Below are 20,043 nucleotides of genomic sequence, written 5' to 3' on the forward strand. Positions count from 1 at the left end.
CTGACCTCCCACCCCACCAGCACACGGCCTTCTTCCTCTTGTCCAGGTCCCTGTCTTTCCCAGGGTTTACTGGATACCAAACAAGTGCCAGAATTGGTCTTTTCTTCGCAAGTGAACAGTGTACACGGTGATAGGTAATACCGGACTGTTCGGTGGCCGCTACTCATCTGAAATAGCCTCGTCGCCTTCGAGTCAGACGGGGGCTCTCGCCTGCGGGTGTGAGGTAAGGAACAGAGCAGCCAGGCATGCCGAGGGCCTGCAGCTGTGCATGCGGGCGGAGGCAAACCCACAACCAACGAGCAGGGACGAGTCACGGTCGGCCTCCCGTCCTATACACCCTGGACATGCAGCGCCGTGAACTCCAGCACCGAGCCCAGGAGGGTCTCAGACGAGCGGAGCCATCCTCTGGGAAGTCCCCCAGGCTGGAGCCGGGCGACATGGCAAAGTCAAGGCCACGGGAGGCCCTGCTCCTCTGCTCGCCGGGCAGCTCTGCTGGTCTTGAGTTCACAATCTGGGGTCAAATTCCATTTGAGGAACATTCCCCCTGGCTTGAAAATAACTTCTAGAGAAAACCATTGATTCATCCAACTCCACATTCTTGATGAGGAAACTGAAAGCCAGCAGTGCCGCCACATGCCACGCATAGTCACAGGCTGAGGGGTGGCACTGGGGTGAGAATCTACCTCTTCTGCCTCCCGGGCCAGTATTCTCTGATGATCGAAGTCGTGTCACCTGGACACAGCTGGGCTCCAGTCTGCCTCATCGGTCCCCATCTCCAACGAGCTCCTCTCCGCTTCTAGGCAGTCGTGCCCTCTCGGTCCCATGAAACAGAACTCCCTACTCCACATGCTTCTCTGGCTGTGGTGGACTTCTCCATGGCATAAAAAGCATGGTCCACCCCAGGCTATGACACGCATCCTGCTCAGCTAGGTCAGTCCCCAAATGCTACTACCGCTGTCAGTGTAACTGCTTACCTTCCAGCCCCCAGGAGAATGTGTGTGGGAGCCTGCCTAAGGGGAGACGGCCGAGAATGTGGGAGCACACCCAAAGAAGAAAAGGCTGACTTTGTGTGAGGTCCCAGAATAAAAAACTCACTAGCTATATATCAGAAGTAGGATGAGACTCTGACAGGAGAACGGAAGTCTGAGATACACCCCAACACCTACAGGGACTAGAGAAGTCAAAACAAAGTGAACCGGGCCACGTGGAATAGGACAGAAAGCACGTGTGCGTCCCCATCTCGAACACGCACTGCCCTGTCCAGACACAGTTCCCTTGCCAGCTTACCCCACCCCGCTAACAGTTAATGTCCCTCAAAATTAATTATCCCACAACAGCAACTAATTTTTCTGCTATACATCATTATAGAATGTATTCGTCTAGAAAACTCAACTTCAAGTCAAACCAAAATCCAAGGTCCATTCAAAAATATTTGCTTTTCCTGGGCTACGCCTACCAAAAGGTGGCTTTGCTCCGTCATCTTCCTTCTTCACGCATGGGGAGTGTGAGAAGCAGGGGCGCCGGAAATGGCCCTTCAGGTCGAGGCTCACACTCGGTACCATCTTCCCCAGGCCCCCTGCTCTCATCAGGGATCTGGAAACCACGGCTAACCTCCTGTCTTCTTCTATGCACCTGCGCCAAAGCCCAGGAGAAAGCACGTGTTCTTTGTGAAAGAACACCCAGAAGCAAACGTAGCTTGCCAGGTTTTCTGGGTAAAAGAAAATCTAGTTCTATAACGGTGACAAGCGTCATGACCTCGAATCCCTAGGCCCACACTCCTCCATTCTCCGACATGATAGAGTGTGAAAATATCTGAGGACACTAAAAGTGCCCGTGGCATAACCCTGCAGTAAATGCAGCTCACTCTGCAGTAGAAAGAAAAACAAGAGATGACAGGATGGAAGGAGAACTTGCTGTGGCTCCCAGGTGCCCAGGAAAATCAAATTCAGAAGGTGTAACCTCTGGCCTTCCCTTCCCTTGCCAATGTGCAAGGGGAGAAAAAGCTAACTAGATCGGATGATGAAAAGAATCAAAGAGATGCACGGTCAGACCTATTATCATAGGACCGTTTCCAAACAAAAGAGCTTCTGTACAATTTGATCGCATTTCTGAAACCTTCGGCCGACGTGAGGCAGAGCCAGGGGTCTGCTCTAAAACACCACTCCCAAATACCAGTGGTATAAAGGGACTCTGCTAACACCTGGAGGCAGACAGAAGAACATTTTTCCTATTTAAAATTATTCATATATATTTAATATGACTAAGCAAGAACAGGGGAAATGTCCGAACCCCTTGAAGCCTCTCTATCCCACTGAGGACTAAGTAAGAATAACCTATGCTTGAAAACTGGCCAAGCAGAAAATTCAGCGGGAAGATGAAAGGGGAAAAAAAGGAATTGCGGATGGCTTCAAGCACGAAGAACAAGGAGGCTCGGGGTGGGCGCAGAAGGCATTGCAGGAGGGGACTCTGTGGGCTGCGAAGAGGCAGATCCCTCCTTTCGCTGCTGCACCCCCACTCCTGGAAAAGGCCCTGGCGGTTGGTGATGCCCACTCCTACTCCAGAAACCCCTCTAGGCTCCACGGTTTGCGCTCGCTCGCTTCAGACGTAAAACCACCAGAATCGTTCAGTCAGGGCAAGCTCCGTCTGACCTCGGCCCGTCCCCCGTCAGGCTCCATTAACCTTCACAAGTCCTGGCGGCTCTACCGTGCGCGCTCACACTTGCTGCCGGAGCACACGGCAGGCTCAGGCCGCTGCCTTCTCCGAAACCCATGCCTCAGGTTCCTTCCATGCTTGCAAGGGGAACCGAGTCTAAGAAATGGTGAACACATGAAACTCCATCACAGCGATGTCTGCGCCATGCCCGAAACCTAGGGGAACAAAGGCAGCCCGAGTGTCCCGCAGGGACCGTGCCCAGAAATGCTGACGGGCTCCCTCCTCTTCTTCAGCCTCCTCCATAAAAGGAAGCCCAAAGCACCAGGAGACGTCACAAACCTTCGTCCACACAAAGGAGGTAAAAGCCCACTCCCCACCTGCTCCCGGAAAGCACTCCCGGATCTGAAGGGTCACCAGGAACTGCACCGAGGACAGGTAAGGGGCTGACGAGTGTGGGCCAGGCGGGAGCAGGCCTTAGCACCATCCTTTAGAAAGGCCCTGCGAAGGGCTCCGGGGTCTGACTGCCACTCAGCAGCGTCCGCTCCGTAGGCGTTCCTGTCTCGGCCGTAACCCTGTTCCCACAGAACGCTCTGTGACTTTCACACGCACATTCACACGCACACGTACTCATCTGCACGCGTGTGTTCTTAAAGACAACCACGAGGTAGTACAACTGAATGACAAGCCCCTCCTTTTTTCTAGCTGTTTCCCACTGTAACTGGCCACCAGGCCCACATGGCCTGTCCCCAGTGTGAAGCCCTCGTGGCACCTGCCCAGTGGGGCTCATCTCCACCTACATCCCGGATCACCATCCGACTGGACACCAGGGATCATAAGGCAGGCTCTTTCACGGTTCGTTACACGCAGCCTTTCCCCGCAAATACGGGCCCTGACTTGTTGAGAAGGATTTTTACCACCGACAACAAATCCGACCTGCACACTCGGACTATTTCCTACAGACCCTTCAATCTACTTCCTCGAGCTTCAGAGAACGATCCACAGGAGGGTTCCCCTGAATAGCTACAAGAAACACTGGTCAAGATGTCGTCAAGTCTCATCTCGATTAGCGGAGTACACGCTTTTATCACTTGAACTTAGAGGAACTCGAGGATCGGGCACAGAGGAACTTCGGGGTCACACAGACCCGGGATCGAGTTCTTGGTTTTGTCACTTAGTACCTGCAAAATTCAAACTCAAAATATGCCTCATTCGACTTATCCAAAAAACAGAATAATCGTACAACCTGCCTCACACAGTGGAAAAGATGAACAGACTGAGAAAGGACCTTGTCCAACACCTGGCACGCGCGGCCTGGATGATGAGGCTGGTTTTTCTCCTGTCCCCTGTTTCACACTGTAACGTCGAGCAGGGTAAGGGGCCTGTCTCTTACCTTCTACCACCTTGAAAGAGGATTCAATAAATATCTTTAATAAACTGGTGTTGTTAACTGACAAAGACTATGGTGAGCTGAAGAATATTCCCCCCACCCCACCAAGCCTTTAAAAAGCAACTGAGAAAAAGGGTTCCTTCTAGCAATAATTATAAAATTAAGTGGCAATTATTCTACTGAATAATTAGAGGAACGAATGCAAATCCTGTGTGTTTCCATTTTAAACCATTAAGTATAGTGAAGATCAAATTAAATAAAAATAACACAAGGCCTGGAGGCCATATGTTTTAAAAGAAATAATTTTAGAGGCTTTTTAGATCCCCCACCCACCCTTAACCCTGGCAAATAGGAATACAGAAAAGCCTTTTTCTAATAACTATTATTTTTGTGTGCTAGAATACCATTTGGGCAGATTAATGCAGGATTTCAGTATTCGGTGATGCTGACGGGCTGGGCGGCAACCACCAGAACGGAAGGGTGACAGCGGGAATAAAATCTGAGCCTTAACAGTGCCACTGGGGCTAGCTGAAGACGGTCTTCTAGAACTTGATTAAAACTAAATTGAAAAAGAACATATTTGGCTAATATTACATTAGACTAAAATATAGAAATGAACCCTAATACTCTCGAAATCTAATAAGAAAAAAGCCATCTCAATTTCCAAACTTTCAAAGCATCTTCTTTAAATGCATCACAGATCAATTTACATGGTACTTTTGCCAATAAGCAAAACCAAATCACAGGTTCCAATTGGCTTATATTGGAAAGTGTGAGAGCAAATGCTTGAAAATGCAATTATGGCAAACAAACTCCATTTTCTCCTCTCTGAAGGGAATTTCAGGGAGTATTTTATTGCCATCAAATAATATTTCTGAAGGCATCAATACACAATTCTATTTTCTTTTCAAAGTCCCCACTCTCTATATAATCTAATCCATTCTACAGAATATCTCAAAGTTTAGAGCAGAGCCCAGGAAGGGGGATATTACCTTGCAAATGCATCCTATGTCAATTTTAATAATTTGCTCTCTGGACAGGAAGCCATAGAGAGTAAAATGTAGAATCCAATAAAATTGACTTTTCCCATTTTATAACTCGAAATTTTAATGAAGCATTTCAAGGATAAAATTTACAAAGAACCCTCTCAGGGAAGGTTACTCTGATCAATAGTGACAGTGATTAGAGAGAGGGACCAGAGATCATGTCTGTTTCCTCCTTCAGTTCTGCCTTCACCCACCTCTCAACGGGCAACGTGTTCTGCTAATAAGAGTTCCACTTAATCAGAGCAACTAAGACTTCCCGGGGGTATAAAATCATAAAGCCTTAGAATAAGGTTTTGGTTCCACTGAAACACCAGTTCCAACAGACTCTGACATCTCTCTTTGGGAACTGCTTTGTGCCCTAATGCCATCGGCCTCCCCTCAGGTCTAAGCAGTACAAAGTCTGTAGAGTAATTCTTCAGGAGTGATTCTTCAGGAAGAGAGGATTTCTGGAGGTTCGACACAACCCTCAAGGCCGAAAATTTCAGGAAGTAACCAGCTGGAGAGCTACAAAGGGACTTCAGAAAGTTCTTGGAGAAACAGGATTAAAATATTGGTTGATTTGGGTGCAGAACATGTTGAAATCCATGCACAGTGTTTTTTTTTTTTTTGGAGAGATTTTCACTGTAGGGCGCGTGCGCTCGCCAGACAGACAGAGAGAGACATAGAGACAGAAAGCGAGAAATCACCCCCCAGGGGGGATGGTCACGCCGCAATCCCTTCTCCTCCATTCTCCTCTCGGGATCTTGGGCACGCACGCCCACGCGCCCGGCGTGCGTTTTAAGCCACCGGGTCCGGGTCACGAACCGTGGTCGACTACGTGGGAATCCAGCGACATAGCCATTACGCTAACTGCTGGTTCCCCACAGTGTTTTCACAATATACGTTTCCATGAGCTTTTGGGAGGCCCCTCGTATTTCACTTTCTACATTTCCATTCCCTGTCTGCAAGTGTCTAGTCTCCACAGACTAGCTCTGGGTATCTCAAAGCTGTAGCTCAAGTGAGAAATGGCAGCGTCTTCCTGAATCTACGCGCTGAAGGCAGGAGCTGTCTTTAAATAATCTGCCTCCCTATTTCGAGGAATCCGGGACATCGGAGCCCAGGTGGAACGCACATCCTGCCCAACACCCCAGCAAGACGGCCCGTGAAGAAGGCAGCTGTGGCCTTTGTCCTGGGAGGGTGGCTGACGTCAGGGGAACACAGCCGGCCTTAGCCTCGCCTCCATCATCCAGGTGCACTTCCACTGCTCTCCCTCGCCATCCACACCCGTACCCTCCCACGAGGTGCGGGTTTCCCCAGCTTCCTCACTTCTAGTACGGGCTGAACTGTGTCCCCAGATGAAGTTCTCACTCCCAGGACCTCAGAACGTGACTCTAATAAGAAAAGGCCTTTAAACAGGCGATGAAATCACTAGGCGGCTGAGAGGGTAGGCCCTAAGCCAATATGACTGATGTCTTTACAAAAAGAAGAAATTTGGAACCGATCACAGTGGCACGGTGCAACACAACGTGCTGCGACACTGAACCCACGTGAGAAGGTCCCAAGTTCACATCCTGAGGGCTCCCGGTCACGTGCCAGTGACCAGGCAGGCTGGGGCTGGGGTTGATGGCAGTGCAAAGGCTCTGGGGGGGGGGGTGCCTATCCCTCTGCATCTCTCTCTGTCTCTCTTTCTCAAAGAAGAGATAAACGTAAAAAGAAGAAACTCAGACACCCAGAGACACCAGAGATGTGCACGCCCAAGGAGACCATCTAAGGACACAGCCAGACAGTAGCCGTCTGCAAGCCAAGGAGACAGACCTCAAGGGACTCCAAACCTGCTGATACCGGTGAGGAGCAAAAACTGTCGGCCATGCCAGCCACCCAGTCTGGATTTCACGACAGCCCAAGCAAACGCGTCCGCCTGCTGCAGGCCGCCTTGGCTCCCGCCATCCTCGCTGAGGCTGGAGTGACCCTATCAAATACCAATCTGGTCACGCACCCTCCCTCTCCACACACTTAAACACTCACCCACTCTAAAATCCTCCCAGCTGCTTTCTCTATGATTGCCTGCAGACAAAAGGCCAAACTCCCTGATGGAGTGTGCAGAACTCTTTGTGATCTGGCCACTCCTCCACTCGGGCCCTGAGCTCTGAGCTCTGAGCTCTGAGCTCTGCCAAGTGCCTGCAGGTCAGATGAGTGTCTGTGTACAGAGCTCCCTCTCTCCTGCTTCACTAAGGACCTCAGGAGGGCTCAGACTGTATTTCATTTGACTGAATTTTCAGCAAGCTTCAATATTTATTAAATCAATACATGAATAAAGAACTAATTCTATCCTGGTTGAAAACCATGGTGCTATCAGAAGCTAGTTACCTCGATTTTGGATTCGAGATGACCTGAAAATGTTACAACTCCACTTTTACTTTATTTAAAGAGGCCACCAATTAGATACATCACGAGATATGCCATTTACTTGCTTTGGGGAAAGTAAATCTCATTTTCAAAGCTGTTACAAGGGGGACTATTTTGTTTGGGAAGGCAAAAAGAGGCACAGAGGGAGACCGACACATAGTAAGGATTCAATTTCCTTGAGTAAGTGAAGAAATGAACAGATGAATAAATGAATGAATGAACTGTACCATCACACAAGCAATGCGTTGCAATTTCATGGGAGAAGGGAATTACTGCTGCATGGTTAGCATGACTCCCTTAAAGATTTTCCAGCCTTTGTTCCCAGGATTCGGCAGCTCAGAGGAGCTAATCAATACGTGGAGTTAATGGAATAGTCATTCATTATTTGAGGACCGTGCCTGTATTTCTTCTTTGCTGAATCCCTTCATCTGAAAGTTTTCACCCCTAGGCCACTCGGGCAAATCACTGCTGTTTTGACAGCTGGCTTTGCAGAGGCCACTCTTCATAAATGAGCCTGTGCCCAGGTCCAAACAGGACATGTGCTGTATCTTCTCAGGCCCCGAGTTATTGGGTCAGATGAAAGAATCCATGTTAATTTATGTGCAAGGCCAGCTCTTCCCTTTGACTTTCGACAGAAAATCGAGAGGCAGTAGAATACTCCTGAGATCTTCTCCTTTAGTCCCAGGTCTACTGAAATGCCAACCCAGCAGAGTTCTCAGCAAACTTCCGGAATCATTCCTTCTATGGAATGGGAGGGGAGGACCTAGCAAGGCTCCATGACTTCCTGAAGGCTGCGCAATGACTTAGTTGCAATGCACAACTCCCACTTTTGCAGACCAAGCCTCTTCTACTCTATCAAATCATACTAAGGGGTCAGTCACTGAGTCATCATTTAACTGATTTGCTTAAAGATCAGAAAATTTACGTTCTAGAAAACTGAAAGGCTCTTTCGAAGACAATGTCTAAAAACATGAATCCTGATCTCCAAAATCAATCTGCCACCACCAGCAAAAATGATCCGGTAACACCCAGGGCATATAGCCACTCATTTCTTCAGATGTCATAGACACAGAGGACTGCTCAGATCTCACTGTCGGGACACTCTTTTCTTTCCTATTTTTTTTTAACCTCTTCTATTACGATTTAAGACTATTTTCTTTGACTTACGGAATCTCTTTAGGCACTTTAACTGTCATCTTAAAGAGTAATTTTAAGTGACAGAAATGACATCTCTGGATCAAGCTACTGTTCCTGCAAACTTTTCTCCTATCTCTGATACTATTACTCTGTAGCGAAAGACCTTGGCCTTCCACGCTGGTAAAGATCTTTCGCATTGGTAAAGACCTTCCATATTGCCAACAACCTAATTTCTACTTACTATTTTTCCATGAGTAGCTAAGGGGCTCTGCTTACCCTGAGACAATATGATAACCCTTTTTCAAAATATCAAAGACATCGAGGTGGTTCTTGAGGTTCAGAGGAAAAGATTTCCTGAACTACTATCTGATAATACATAGGCTCATCTCAACTTCAGCATTTCATTGCTGCATGTCTTTGAGGTACCAGCTTTCCTTTTTCACCAGGATTATTCTCCTCCAAGTGGAAGCTAGGGCCAACATGGTGAAAATTAAAGACACGTTTCTTTAAAAAAGACTACTTTTATTTTTTAAAAAATTAATTCATTTTGAGTGCTTTGATCAGAACCTGGAGATTATGTAGACTACTAAGAATAGAAGGTATTTTTTGCCAGTTTTAACATAATTCTCCATATCTGAAAACTTGAACCACTTCTGCTCAAACCCCTCTGAAGTTTGTAGAGTTGATCCTATACTGAAAGATCTCACCAGATCTTGGTTGTCTGGGTTTAACTGTTCTTACTTTTTAACTGTCATGTCACATCACACTTCCGACTCTGCATCCCCAGATTCACTCACTCTAGGGTTTAGCTCCCCCCCACCCCGCCTTTTCTTTCAATTTTGACTTATTTTGAGGGTCTTACAAAGTCAAGTCTTAACCCAATTTTCCAATCCAGCAGGCATGGAGAAAAGAAATCCCATTAGAGTCTATTAAATTTCATTAGATCGCTGACCCTCCCAGAAATCAGGATGAGATTGGATAATGAAATAGAGACCCAGAATGTCCATGGAATGACCAGTCTTTCTACAACATTCAACAAATACTCCCTGGTGTCCTGCGATGAGCTTGGTACTGGCTGGGAATGTGGCATTACAGCTCTGTGCCCCGATGGAGCTTATACTCAGGTGGGAACAAGAAGCACTACAGAAGGAAATACCTAATAACTAGCTAAGATTGGAAGTGTTAGGATGCAAATCAGCAGGTGCTATAAAAGAGAGTAACAAGGAAATTACTGAGATATGGCAATCCACAATGGCGTTTTGAGGGGAAGCCGTCACTATGTCCTGTCTTCCCAGCCCTTTACCAATAAACAGTAAAGATATTAAGGAAGCAGACTCCCCTGCCATGAGTAAGCTGATGTAGGAAGTCAGGAAGCACACACGCCAGGGGATGATGCCCCCCTCGGAGCGCACTGAGATCAAGGAGGATGGCGAATATGTGGTTTAGGATCAATGCATAGAAGGCACACCCTCTGTCAGGCAATGTCTTAAAATACTTCATACACCAACCTCTTTAACCCATGCAAGAACTGTATGAGATAAGAACTACTATCCCCCATTAAAGACAGGTAAATGAAGTCCACAGAGATCATGATGAGAAAAGGGTGGAGAACGGCCTGGTTCAGGATCATGAGAACGTGGAGAATACATCCCCCGAATCGGCCATCCTTTATCATAAGCAAGAAAGTGGCCATGACCTGGCTGCGTGGAAGTCATGGAGAGTTCATTAACCCCACAGCTCGTCGGGGTATACATCCCCCGAATCGGCCATCCTTTATCATGGGCGAGAAAGTGGCCGTGACCTGGCTGTGTGGAAGTCATGGAGAGTTCACTAACCCCACAGCTCGTCGGGGTCAGCAAGTGGCGTGGAGGTTAAGGCGGTGGATCCCACATGATCGACTGTGTGGTTTGAGTCTTGGACCTGGGGGCTTAGAAAAACATGCTGGGCAGGTGTGTGTGCCCAAAGTTCTGAGAAGAGAATACAGAAGGGATTGCAGTGTGGCCATCCCCTTGACTCCCGGGAAGGAGGTAATTTCTCACTTTCCTTTTCTCTCCCTTACAAGCACACACACCCTAGAACAACCAAAACAAACAAACAAAAAACTCTGAGTATTAGGACTCATCAGTAAAGAGTCTGAAATAGATTCCAAGATTTTTTTTTTTTTTTTTTTTTTGTTTTAGAGCATATTGCTCACTGGAGAGAGAGGTAGAGACAGAGAAAGTGAGAAATCACCCCCAGGAGGGATGGCCATGCCACAATTCTTTCGCTTTCATTCTCCTCTTGGGATTTTGGGTATGCGCATGCACCCCGTGTAAGTCTCAAGCCACCCCGTCTGGATTCAAACTGCAAAGCTGGCCATGTGAGACCCAGCGCCTTAGCCTCCATGCTATTGCTGGCCCAGAATCTGAACTTTTAACCACCTGCCTGGGAGAGTCTCAGAGGAATCAGATTTAGGAGACACAAACCAGAAGCTAGAGAAACAGCTGCCCAAGGTTTGGGTGTGTAAGAAGCCAAAATGAATTGACTGGTTCCTCCTGATCCATTAACGCCTTTGTAGGTAGGATACCGTAAGCTTTGAAAGTTGACCCCATCTGAGTGGTTACATAACCTTAATTCTTTGTAGATGTAGGATCATAAACCAAAGTTAATTTGCTTTATAAATCCTGTAGGGCCTAAACACTACAGGACCTAAGGATCTAAGTCCATGCCTTTTGTTGTCTTCTTGACACTCTTATTCACACGTTAGTCCCAGCTTGCTTTGTAGACATGCTAACAACCTCCTGCAACACACGTGGAACAGCCCGCGTGTAAAGGAAACAGAAAGCCCACCAAGCCAAGGTCACTCCTTTCTGAAACTTTCTAATAGAGATCCTCGAACGTCTGGATGGACCATAAAGTGTTAAAGCAAGCAGACGTTCTCACTAAGGAAATTTTCTACTCTACTCAGAGAGCATGAACGTCAGCAAAGATCAATGACACAAAACCAGGAAGAGCAGAAGCGTGGTGGACGAGGAGCCACATCCCCGCGCTACAGCACACAGGCATTGCTAATCCTTCAGAGCGTCTTTCCCCCAAGTCTGGATCCCGCACGAGGCCCCTTCCTAACAAAGTGCTTCAGGGAACCAACCACTTTGAACGGATCGGATCAGAGGGAGCCAATGTGCTGAACTCTGTCTGCCAAACCCGCCCTGAAATGCCCCTCGGAATATGAATAAAAATTAAGCTCTCTTCCTCCTAGATGAAGAAAAGGATGAAGAAAACAGCAGCACTCATTTTCCAGACACTCTTCTGCTGCATCCAAGTCGCATCATTATTGTTTCCATAGGTCGTTTCTTGTTCATAAAGAGCACGTGGATGAACGTTTGCCGAATTTAATTTAATGTTTTTCTTCTACTCTGGCCTAAGGATGTAACATTTTCCCAACCTGACTATTAACCTCAGCAAAGTCCATGAAGCCCTGGGACCAAAACAGTTAATTAGCAAGTCACCAAAGCTGGCAGCAAGAAGCAAGAGGCACGGCTTAGGAAGCTGCCCATTTTTCTTGTAATAAAGAAAATAAAGACAGTGATTCTAAGAGCGTTTATTAACCCCTCAGTATGGGTAATTGCCGTCAGAGGTGGGTCTGCCAGTCTTGCATTAACATAAGCTACTGCATCTGGGTTCTCAATGGCACCGTAAAGCCATGATACTGTAGATAAATGCTAACGCTGGAATTTCGAGAACCAAGCCCTGTGTCCAGCAAATGCTTTTAAAAGAATTTCACTCTCAATGGTTGCTTGCCCAGAAGAAATTCATTTTATGCTTACTAAAAGGCAGAAAAGAAGAAAGGAAGGAAAAGAAAGAAAGGAAGAAAGAAGGAAGGAAAACAAGAGGGCATTCAATCGAGCATGCATTTTCCTAACTCATTTTAAGATAATCTCTTACATTCACCCGCAATGTCTCCAATGGGCGGGCACATGGAAAAGCCGCTTGGTACGGTTTGCCTGCATGCTGCATTCTATACTGTGCATGCCATAAAATAATGGGATGGCGATAAAACAAAAAAAAGAAAGGCTTTATAACAGTCAGGACACGCCAACCAATTTTAAATTGAATTACACAGCCTGCTAATCTTTATGATGGGATAAAATTTCTTTCAACATCATGCATTATACTAAAATTTCCAGCGCTTCCCCTCCCCACTCTTGAGCTGCCAGTTCCCCTCCCAGCACACACACCTCCCCAGTGGGAAAGCTCCTCTGTAACCCAAAAGCATTGTTTGCAATGACTGGAAGCCAGGGCACGGCTCTGCGCCAGATTTCATCTTTATAGCCATTGTTAGCTGGCGTGTACCTATATTTCAGATCAGGGCGTACACAAACAGTGTCAATGAACACTGGCATATTTCCCTACTACCACAAGCACAAGTTTTTTAGAAAGATGGATTCATACCTACTGATATGGCAAAGAGATTTTTCAAACCAGCAGTATTGGAGAGCTTTGCTGGGTTGGACAATTGGGCACACAGAACCCTACACGCCGTGTACGTGAGGAAGCAGCCGCAGTTCAGAAATTCCCGCCTGTGTCCGAGATGCGTCTTGTTCATTTTCTGTGTTTTTCTTACTCTTCAGACGAGAGAACGGGGCATTTACTGAGAAGGGAAATCGCTCTCTCAAGCATGGACAACCTCCGCCTTCACTCCCTCTACTCCAAAGTGAAGCATTAAGAAAAAATGACCGAAACGCACACAAGTTTCCTGACCCTTCTTCTTCCATCAGAGGCAATGGTTCTCGATGTTAACTTTAGCAAAATCATGTACAAACTCTCTCCGTGAGTATGGTCCTTCTGGAAAGGTCAACTCCTTCCTGACACCTATACCATTCAGTCCTACTCTGTGAGGCATTTTGATTTGTTCAGAATGAAAATGAAAAACACAGCCATGTACACTGACTTGTTTTTGTTGTTGTGTTTTTGTTTTTGTTTTATTTTGTTAAGAGAGACTTTTGCTATAGGGCACATGTGCTTGCTGGAGAGACAGATAGTCAGAAAGACAGAAAGCAAGAAATCATCCCCCAGGGAAGAAGGCCACATCCCTTGTCCATTCACCTCTTGGGATTTGGGGCAGGCACGCAAAAGGTGCCTGGTATGAGTTTTAAGCTGCTGGGTCCAGGACTCAAACCACAGTCAACTATGTGGGAGTCCAGCAACATAACCATTATGCCATCCGCTGGTCCCTTTTGTAAAAATTATTTTCATGTACACTGACTTGTGAACAACAAATCCATGTGTTTTGCTACAATATTGATGACATTTTTTTTTCTTTTTTTTTGGAGAGGTTTTTGCTATAAGGCGCATGCACACGCCAGACAGAGAGACAGAGAGATAGAAAGCGAGAAATCACCCCCCCCAGGGGGGATGGCCATGCCACAATCCCTTCTCCTCCACTCTCCTCCAGTGACCCTGTGCACACACACACAGGCGCCCGGCGTGAGTTTAAGCCACCGGGTCCGGGACGCAAACCGCGGTCGACTACATGGGAGCCCAGCGACATAGCCATTACGCTAACTGCTGGTCCCAATATTGATGACATTTTAAAAGAACATTTCGTAGGCAGGCCAAGAGACCGCACAGCATAAGACCTCAGATCTGAGAACGACTGAACAAGGCTGTGACACCCTAGGACAGGACAGAATAGCTACTGAGGGCCGCGACGGCTTCTGCTGGGGTCTTCCCAGGTCCTCGAGACCTAGGCACTCTTCCCACCGACAGTCTTCAGTCTCCACGAAGCACACGGACCGTTCCTTGTGTGCACCAACGGTGACCAGCCAGGGCTGCCTGCAGCAGACACCTGTGTGCCTCTGCTCTGTGCACGGTCGTCCCAGAGCCACGAGTTCATCTCCAGCCAGTTTACACCAGCTGTCCTTAGCACAACAATCTAATGTCACTGTATGCCCTTCAAAACTCTCAACAGTCTAGAAGGAGCCTGTACTCAGATTGCTTCTCAAGCAACTTCGCCATTAATAAACCAAAACGGAAATATGATACATTTTAAATAAAGGTAAGAAATGGTATGTGTGATTTACCCAAGAAGGACAGCGTCACTCTATAGTCCTGTATCCGTATTCAACTGATGGGCTTCTGTGCTACCTCAGAAGACGTGCCAAAGCACATGCATTTCATGTTTCAAGTTAAATTACAGCTGCTGGAACCAGCAGATGGCATAATGGTTACATTGCAGGACTCCCATGTGGTTGAACGTGGTTCAAGTCCCAGTGGCTTAAAACTCATACCTGGCACGCGTGCATATATATATATATATGTACACACACACAGCTGGCTAGATAGACTGTTATTAGCTGCCATTTTTGATTACGTGGACACTTTTCAGTCCCTGTCACTGCAGGAGAAGGCTTTAACGGGAGCAAGAGCTGCATGTGCACCTAGTTTTGAAAACAGAAACCATTTGGGCCTTTCTGCTCACTCTAACCCTCATGTGGATTTTTCAAAGACAAAAACCTCCAGAAGCAAAAGCTACCTCTGACCACAAATGAGGCACAGATACTCTTGGCTCGTACCTATTCTTACAGGAGAATGGTTTGCTCTCTTTCACAGTGTTACGTGTACAAGTTTGAAGATCCATTTTTTAAATTCATCTATACGTCCTTTTTAGGTTTTGTGATTACACTGCTTTCTAAATCCAAACTTTCCACCAAGAATGGACTCATCCAATGAAGACTATACAATGAAAATGTGAACGAATCAGGTTGGTTTCCTAACCCCCCCAACACCTCATTAATGACAGCTAACTACGACCAGTAGCCACTACCATCGCTAGCACTGTCTCCACCACCACCACCGGTGAACGCACTCGGTTGATTGTCAACTGCACGTCCAGATGATAAACGGAAGTAACAGCCCAGCCTTAGGACACTGGATGTCAGATAGCTGCGGACTACAACAGATTTCGAGTTAGTGAGAGAAGAAGGGCAGCATTTCACGGAGAAATCAGGTTCTGTGTTTTATAGGTAGACGACTGTCCTTCTAGGCAAATATAATCTCGAAACAAAAAGAATGTTTACCTCCCAGCCTTACCTCCACACAGAAGAGAAAACATGAAGGAGTGGAAAGAGGGTTTGATATAAATGGCAGGGAAAAGGGCACGACGCAGCTTGATCGTACACCTTTGTCCTGAAATGAGAAGGAAAGAAGGTGCTATGTCTTTCCTGCTTTTGAAATTTCAGCAGTTCAAATCCCACTGGGGAAAAATGAAAAGTTTGCTTCAATTTCATAATGCGTATACAACTTGCTACAATAACATCTGAATGTAGTAGATCAATAATGCACGTTATAGTTAGCTGCTTAATTATTCATCCTGGAAGTACTAAAGCGGCTTTAACGCAAATTCCAGATGCGAAAAGAAAAGCTAGGAAACACAGGCAGCACTACGGAGGTTAGAAGTCATTTTTTCACAATGTCTTTTTTTTTGGAACATCACAAAATCTTCCCTAATTTTCTAAGTTAAGAGACATTTTGATTAAGAACCTTTTTTTTCTTCAAGTATGTATGTTTTACAGGCTATTAACATCACAAATGTCAAAACCAAATGCCTCACAAGTCCCTTGCTTTAAAATGCTGAACATGAAAACGGCATGTAACGCAATCGTAAAAGGTCGCAAGGTGACAAATATAAATAAATACTAGCATAAGGACACTAACCAAAAATAGATACTAAAAAGTGAAACAAACAAACAGATCAAGACAGAAGATTGACAGGCTTCCCGTGGGGCGGCCCAGAGGCGCGACAGTGCAGTGCCCGGTTTCCCGCGTGGCACCGTTTCACACTCTGTACAAACGCACCTTGTGGACAAGCAGCAGCCCTGACAGGGAATAAGATTGGGAAAATACTGGAAAACGTTTAAATGAAACTACAAAACTTCCCCCACTTCCTTCACCAAGTAATAAGTTATAAAGAAAAATGAAAAGAGTCAACAAAAGCAAAGCCAAGTAGAAAGCTACCATATGGAGTGCTGGAACGCATCTCCCCCACTCAGACTGAGTTCTGAGCACCGACTAACCGTCTTTGCGGGAGCCCTTTGATGGGCGACTCCAACATGCCTTCCAGCTCCCACCAGGTCTGACTAAGCCGGGCCAGGCAGAGTATCCCGGGGTCGCAGTTTCCAGGACCAGACGCCAGGCCGTCAAGGCCCTTCCGATTTCATTACTCAGCACATTCTGGCCGACAGCCTTCCATCAGACAAATCTAGTTTATTTGACCTTTGGTACTAATCTCGTTAACGTAAAAGATTAATTAGGATACCAGATTGTTTCTTTTGGAGCCAAAACATACACTAGGTAATTGTCTAATGTAAATATATGTTCTGATTTGTGCCAATACAATGGAAAACCTAGAAATGAAATAAATTTAACATCACTACTCAATTCTATGTTGCCACTAGTTTCTAGGAACCCGGGTCCCACTTGTCCTGTGTCACAGAAGAATGCAGGATTTAGAGCACAGATACCGCCCCTAGAGCCATGTGACCCGGGGCGAAGCTCCTCGCTGCAGCATCTGCGGCTTGCATGTCTGCTAGAACAGTGAGCTAAGATAGCAAATGTGTCTGCGAAACGCCCACCTCCCATGGGTCTCCTCACGTACCATACAGATCTTATCATTCCTATTTAAAACTGTAGGTAAAAATTCTTACCTCATAGGTCTAAGTATCCATTATAACTCCTCGCTCCTTAAGATAAAAAGTGAGAAACTGTTTTTTTACTGGTTTGATTTTTAAAACTTATTGCAATGTAGGTATCTGGGTGGAATGTTGGAATCGCTATAAAGAGCATCACTAGGACAACTGGTGACATTTGGAAAAGGTCTGTAGATGACCTAATAGAATTTTATCCATTACTATTACTGTTTTCCTGATTTTGATAATAGACCTAATTAACATCAATAAATAGCCCTGTTTTAGAAAAGACACATTGCAATATGTAAGGTAAAGGGGCATGATGACTACAACTTTCAAACGTTTCAGGAAAACACACACACACGTGCATGCACACCTGTAGAGAGAGAGTAAAGCCAGTGTGGTAGAACACTGATCACTGAGGCTGGCCCATATTGGCCAAGAAATGGTGAGAAATCTACGGGAAGGATATATGAAGTTGAATTTTTGCAGCTTTTCTGAAACCTGAAAACATCTCAAAATAAGAAATATACAAACTATTCATGAAAAAGTGATTAACCAACTGGGGCCACCCGGGGGTATGAGACGCATCGTCTACACAAGCCTGACACGAGGCTCTTCTTAGACTTCGCGTTGGACTCCACTCGCCTCGCTGCTCGCCGGGCCGACAGCTGGCCCCGCGCGCGGGAATGGCAGGTCTGAACTGCATGGACGGCACTGTAATTACATCCTCTTCCCTCTCATCTTCCTTGCAGGACTCCAAGGAGAATGAGCAGGGTGAGCTAGTGATGTCCCACGGACCTCTGATGAGCACTATATTATTTGCATCATAATATTTTCACTTCTTCCCCCTGCACATAATGCCATGTTGACAGCAAGGTCACTTAAGTTACTATAAGGGATTTTTAATGAAAACAATTATAAATTTAAAATAACTGTGTTTAAAGCATTTAACAGTCACTAGGGTCAAGTGATTACAGCAGTTACAAGCCCCATGGGACATGTTCACACCAAAACAAAGTGAATAAATTACCTCAGCTGCCTCATGGAATCACTAAGTGACCACAGGGGTCCGGCAGAGTGGAGCCCTGAAGACTTACAAGCAAAACCAATAATGAAAATTTATCAGTCAAAGTAGGGGGGACACGTCGAGAATTAGCAAGTCGTGCTACAGAGGGGAGGCAGAACTAACTCTCCATGCAACTTGAAGGAAAATGGCATTCAAAACCCAGGGGACAGCTGGAATAAAGATTCCTGGAAACGGTGTGCGGGCAGGCTGGGGAGGTGGGGGGAAGGAAGAGAGCTATGCAGCACCTTCCAGGCTTAAGGCCAAAGCCAAGGCCACTGCGGTGAAAGGCTGGCTGCCCTCACCCAGAAACCTGTGCTAGTGCCTGCAAACGCCTTCGGAGGTCTCCCATGGAGGGCAGCGAGGAGCAGGATGGTTATTAACAAAAGAGCGCTCGCTAGCATTTACACGGTTTTTGACATATGCCAAGGATCTCCCTAAATGTGATCCTCCCAGCTCTGTGACTACTTCCCCTTGTGGAAAAGAGGTGGCTGAAGCTCAGAGAAGTAGCAATACTGTTCCTAGAAGCACAGCGACGAAGTGAGAAAAGCAAACATTCATCAAAGCATCGTATGTGCGAGCAGCTCAGCTGGGGATGGTCTCACGTGAACAAGGAGACCGAAGCCCTGAACGTGATGTGCGCCAAAGGTCTGAATATAGCAGGGAGTAAGAAATGCCCACCATGGTCAGTTTCATAAAAGAGAGAATCTTTGAACTGGGCTTGAAAGAATGAATAAGAGTTGGCAGAAGAAAGAGAACGAGGTTGACTAGCAGGCAATGGCTCATCACACGCAAAACACTCACTATTGCACAGCAATGTACTAAGTGCTTGCTGCCCACAAGGCTCTGTGCTGTGTCCTCAGCAAAGACAGGGAGCGCGGGAGACACAACGCCTGTTCCGAGGGCACTCACTTTCCTGCATCCATCCATCCACTCGGTACAACTCGAGCAGCTTCTATGCGTCAGGCACGGCTGCAGTGTGGAGGGTACAACAGCAAACAAGACAGGCTAGACCCCCACAGAGCTGGCATTCAGCCGAGGAAGGCTGTAGTAAAGATATGGGGGCTGTCCTTGTAGCATAGCAGTTAAGGGAGTCAGATCCCACACGGCCACCTGAAGTTCAAATCCCAGCCCCAGTGGCTTGAAAAACATGCCGGCCCTTGTCTTGGGGCCCCACATCCTGACAGTATAGAGAAGCGGAGGAGAAGGGACTGCAGAGTGCAGAGCCACTGGGGTGCGGGTGCTTTCACTCTTATTTCTCTCTCAGGCCAGTATATGTGCTTCGCAGCAATTAAATTAAAAAAAAAATGAGATACAGGAATAGGTAAAATAACAAGACCTCACACCAAGGAGGTAGCCTATGGGCTGAAAGCAACAGACTGAGAAAATGGCTGAGTACAAAAGCTCCAGGCAAGAACTAACTTGGACCAGAAAGCCACTGTGGACAAGAAGAGGAAGTGAGGGAGAAAATGGTAAAGACACTAGTCCAGAGCGCGAGAGGAAGGCTGAGAAAAGTGTGTGGGAAGTCAAAGTGACCGCAGAGACCCAATTGGTCACGAAGAGCTTCAAATGCCACAACAGATGCTGTCCCAGTGGCTCACGGTCCCTAAAATACATTCCACAAATGTGTGACAGGATGTCTGATGGAAGATCCCACCCAGAAAACAAAGTGCTGGGCCTCCAAAAGCTCATTCGTAAGATCAG

The 20,043-nt window shown here is 46.6% G+C and overlaps 1 protein-coding gene across 5 annotated transcripts in view; it reads right to left on the reverse strand.

The window, feature by feature from the left end:
- MPPED2 (metallophosphoesterase domain containing 2) overlaps positions 1–20,043 on the reverse strand; it is a 185,343-nt gene that overhangs the window by 94,840 nt on the left and 70,460 nt on the right. Inside the window, exon 1 of one of the 5 annotated variants that reach the window (XM_027772755.1) lies at positions 7,090–7,157. The exons of the other annotated variants lie outside the window; for them this stretch is intronic. The gene's annotated coding sequence lies outside the window, so the exon portion shown is untranslated. Of the gene's footprint in view, positions 1–7,089; positions 7,158–20,043 lie in introns of those variants that run through there. 5 annotated transcript variants of the gene reach the window in all.

The sequence above is a fragment of the Tupaia chinensis genome, unplaced genomic scaffold, assembly GCF_000334495.1.
Source record: "Tupaia chinensis unplaced genomic scaffold, TupChi_1.0 Scaffold000037_9, whole genome shotgun sequence".
In the NCBI taxonomy this organism is placed as follows: Eukaryota; Metazoa; Chordata; class Mammalia; order Scandentia; family Tupaiidae; genus Tupaia; species Tupaia belangeri.